A 4,462-nucleotide genomic window follows, 5' to 3' on the forward strand; every position below is an offset into this window, starting at 1 on the left:
ATGATGCTGTGTTAGATGTTACCATTTGCATGATTTTGTTGCCTGTCATTTGCAGGCTATTGAAGTACCCAACTTAAGCATGTTCTAACTTTCCGTTTTATCAATCATCATCATTATTTATACAAGTAATGATTAGCTTTAAAGTGATGGAGCTGATTGATTGTATGGCCTGAACAGTTGGAAAGATTTGACATTTATCCTTGTAAATAATCAAATCTAGATTGGCGTCACGAAATTCAAACAAAATATCTTCTTTGAGTTAGACGACCTAACACCCACACTATCATGAACAGCTGACCCTCTTATATTCTTCCAAGTGCTTACCATGATATGTACAGCTGCGGCCCACCCACCACTCATTTCTGATTCCTGCAACTGAAAAACAGCTTTACAATCGACTAATTTGTCCGTTTACAAGGACAAAAAAAAGTAAATTCGTATAATTTTAACCAAGAATCTTAAATGCACCATATTGTTGCGTCTTTAACAAATGTGCACGGATTTATAAATTCAATTTCGATGTGTGTATGACTTATTATGCCCTTTGATAAGTCAGGTTGATTACAGCAATCTCATAGTACTTGCACCATTAAGTTAGAGAGAACAGAAATATGAACACATATGACTTGCCCAACTGACACACTTCATTAAAATTTCATAAACTATACAATGGATTAGTAGTATGTTCTATACAATTTACAAATGAACTGAATCCCCCCCCCCTTTTTTTTTTTTTTTTTTTTGTCAATGAAAAACAGTACCTCAACATGCTTACTCATCCGGGCAATCAGGAAAAACCCAGGGTATGGCTACCTCCTCTCTGAATACATGGATTATTATTACAGTATTTAGTAGATTACACTACTAATGAAATTTGTTTTAGACATAAACAATCGAATCACATGATGATTATGCTAAAACTCACAAACTATGGTACAAACAGAGAAAATTCACCAACAAAAGAACCTCACACAATCCATCTATATGATAGATCTTCAGACACTACACAAAATGCACAAACAATAACTTCCATTCTCGGATTCAATAGCATACCGGCTTTCCTTTAGAAGCTCTAAGCCACCCCAGCTTGCAGCTGCCGCGTTTACTAAACCTGATTGATGTTAATTTCCAATAAAACACGCAAAATGATGAGAATTCTTATATCATGTATCAACATTTCTTCGGATGATGATCATGATGTAATGGATTAGTAGCAATATAGCGTTACTATTAGAATATCAAATCACTCAGTAGAAGCAACAGCAGGAGTAACTTCGACTTCATCATTCGTTATATCAGTTTCCTCATCAGGTTGTGAGTTAGGGTCATATATTAACCCAGAAAGTTTAGGCATCAACTTTTTCTTCCAAATTTTTTTATAGGATGCAGATTCTCCCCCTTTTATCTTCACTTCAACAACTACCAGCTCTTCAGTTAGCTGGTTAATCTCCACCTAGCTATAAAATCGCCTTTCGGACCTTCCAAATCCACCACACAATCCTTCCTCCTGCGGCACTTCACGTTCAGCTCACCGGCGGCTTCTTCAATGCTAGCAATGATCTTATCCACTGACATAGCCGATAAGAACTTCTCACCATCCACGAACGGGTTGTAAGACTCGTTGAACAACCCGACAAATCGAGCCCTGATGAAAATGCAATCAAATCAAATGCATTCAATGGAATACTACTACTACTACTAGTACTCGCACTCACACTAGTACTAGTGCTACTACTCGTACTCGCACCCGCCTCCACCACCTGCTGATGATGCTGCTGTTGTTGTTCAGAAAACAACTTCAAGCTGTCATCCAAATCATCACTATAACAATCATGGTAAAACTGAAACTCAAACTCCGGACCTTTATCTTTAAACAACCCACCTTTCTTAAACCAAGGATCATGTATTATCTCATCAATAGTAATCCTAGTCTTCGGGTTCGTTTCAAGGAGACGACCCAACAAACGCTTAAGATCATTCGACATCCATTTCGGACACCGAAATTCTCCTTTATAAATCTTCTTATACATAGCCATTAAATTAGGATCATTGAACGGCAAATACCCAGCTGTAAGAACATACAATATTATCCCACACGACCATACATCAACCGTCGCACCATTATACCCTTTCTTCGACAAAATCTCCGGTGCTACATAAGCGGGTGTACCACACAACGTATGCAACAACCCATCCTCGGGTCGGATCTGATCCTTAACCGCACTTAACCCGAAATCCGTAACTTTAAGACTCCCATTTTCATCCAATAATAAATTCTCAGGTTTAAGATCTCGATGGTAAATCCCTCTAAAATGACAGTATCCAACAGCTGAGATTAGCTGTTGGAAATACTTTCTGCTGAGGTCTTCGCTAAATCGGCCTTTGGCAACTTTAGCGAAGAGCTCCCCACCTTTAGCGAACTCTATCACAAAATAAATCTTCGTCTTGCACGCTAGAACCTCGTACAAACGTACGATGTTCGGGTGTCGAAGACGAGCCATGATCGTTATTTCCCTTTTGATGTTTGACATTAGATTCGTCCCTGCAATCTTCTTCTTGTTAATGACTTTGATCGCCACACTTTGGCCGGTTTGAATGTTCCTTGCGTAGTATACTTTGGCGAAGGCGCCGCATCCTAGCAGCCTCCCCACCTCGTATTTTCCAAATAGCGCGCCTTTTTCCATTGATGAATTTTTTTTCACTGATTATAGATTGTATTGTAACTCGATCATAATAATAATAATATTATGTTCGAGTTCAATCTCTGGTTTTTTTTTTTCGAAATTAAAAAAAAAAAAAAAGAGAGAAAATGATGATGTTTTAAAAGAGAGAGAAAAAGAAGAAGGTTTCGAAATTTCAAATGGTTCTTTTGAGCTGGCAGGTTGATATTTAGTTGGAGTTTGAGATTATAAGGCTGTCTTATAATTTACGTGTCTTATTATTTCCTTGTATATATTTGCAACAATGGTGGAAATTAATAACAGCCTTTTTAATGCTGGCCTAGAAACTTCTAATTCATTTTTATAGAAACAAAAATATTTAATTTATTGTAATTATTTACGTCAATAATTAAAGTATATTATTATTATAGCTTAAAGAGTCAAGATGTTAGGTTAATCTGAACCGTTGAAGTGGACAAGGGGCTAGTTGATTTGTATTTCTGACCATTGATTCCAAGGTTTGGTACAAGTTATTGGGACCAAGTAGACGGTGATTTTTATTTTTAAAATATGAAAATGAATAGCTGTAGAACCATTAAGGGTCCTCCACGTGTTCATCTAGCTCATATGTAAGTGGGGACAGATCATCAGGCAACACGGTTTAGTTTTTCTTTCAGTTTGATTTGTATGGCTTCATTAATGTTTTAAGGACACATTCCATAAGGACGGCGTGTCAAAGAGATTTTATAAGGCATTGTGCTGATCGCGTCTATTCTCTTCGTCTTTAAAGATTGTCTATACCTTTCTAAGTTGCTTAAAAGAATTGTCCCATTTTTTATTCTATATTACGTTAATAGTATGATTCTTAATTACTTTGTACAACTCTTGTTTATTTCTTCGTCGATCTCTTAATATTGAAACATTATCATTTTAAAAAATTTATCTCTCCTCATCTTACATTCTGTGTCTTTGCCATTTATCAATATTAGGAGAATATAAAAAATAGTATGACAATAAAGTGAAAATTAAAAATGAAATAACATTAAGAGATAAGGAAGTACATACATATATTCAAATTAAACTTGTTGTAGATAAAAACCTAAATTGATATTTTAATTTAAACCATAATTGACTGATTATGTGATTTTCTTTAGTAAAATAAGGTTTATGAAATGAAAGTGGTGCATGTATCACCGTAGGACTTGTTTTAAAACTTTGTTTTTGATGATGTATATGATAATTACCTAAGGTACACTTTATGTGATTGTGGTTTTCAGCATGACTTGTAAAGGATAGATTTTGTGTATAATATTATGAAAGTGCTAATTAAAAAGCATAGTAATACTACTAGGGAGTATTACATAAACTTATACATATAATGTTTATATCTTAGGATAATCTAGTCGAACATTAATATTAGAAACAATTGTTAATTATGGAAGTAGCTTGTTAGTTTTAGGGCATGTGTGAATTAAAAGTAATGAGTACTAGAGTAATAAAAGTCAAATTACAGAAATAAAAAAAAAAAATAGAAAGAAGGATAAGATACGGTCATATAAATGGTGCAATTGTAAGGAGATTACGTTAAAAGTTTTTCCGGAATTTTCTTCAAACACTTGTATGATTGCCTATCATTTAGCCTACATGCAAGTGGGAATTACATGACATGCTTTATTATGAATGCAAAAGATTAAAAGAAGACAACGAACGCCACAAAAGGCACAAATGCAAGATGGGGTACTACCGTAGTATGAGGTTGACGGCTAGTTAAGACCCAAGCCATTGAGAAGTAGTGTGCACTA

General features: G+C 35.2%; 1 pseudogene; it reads right to left on the reverse strand.

The window, feature by feature from the left end:
* Positions 1–1,082: 1,082 nt before the first annotated feature.
* LOC110734586 lies at positions 1,083–3,000 on the reverse strand (annotated as a pseudogene).
* Between the last annotated feature and the right edge of the window lie 1,462 nt (positions 3,001–4,462).

This window comes from Chenopodium quinoa, unplaced genomic scaffold (genome assembly GCF_001683475.1).
Source record: "Chenopodium quinoa cultivar QQ74 unplaced genomic scaffold, ASM168347v1, whole genome shotgun sequence".
Taxonomy (NCBI): Eukaryota; Viridiplantae; Streptophyta; class Magnoliopsida; order Caryophyllales; family Amaranthaceae; genus Chenopodium; species Chenopodium quinoa.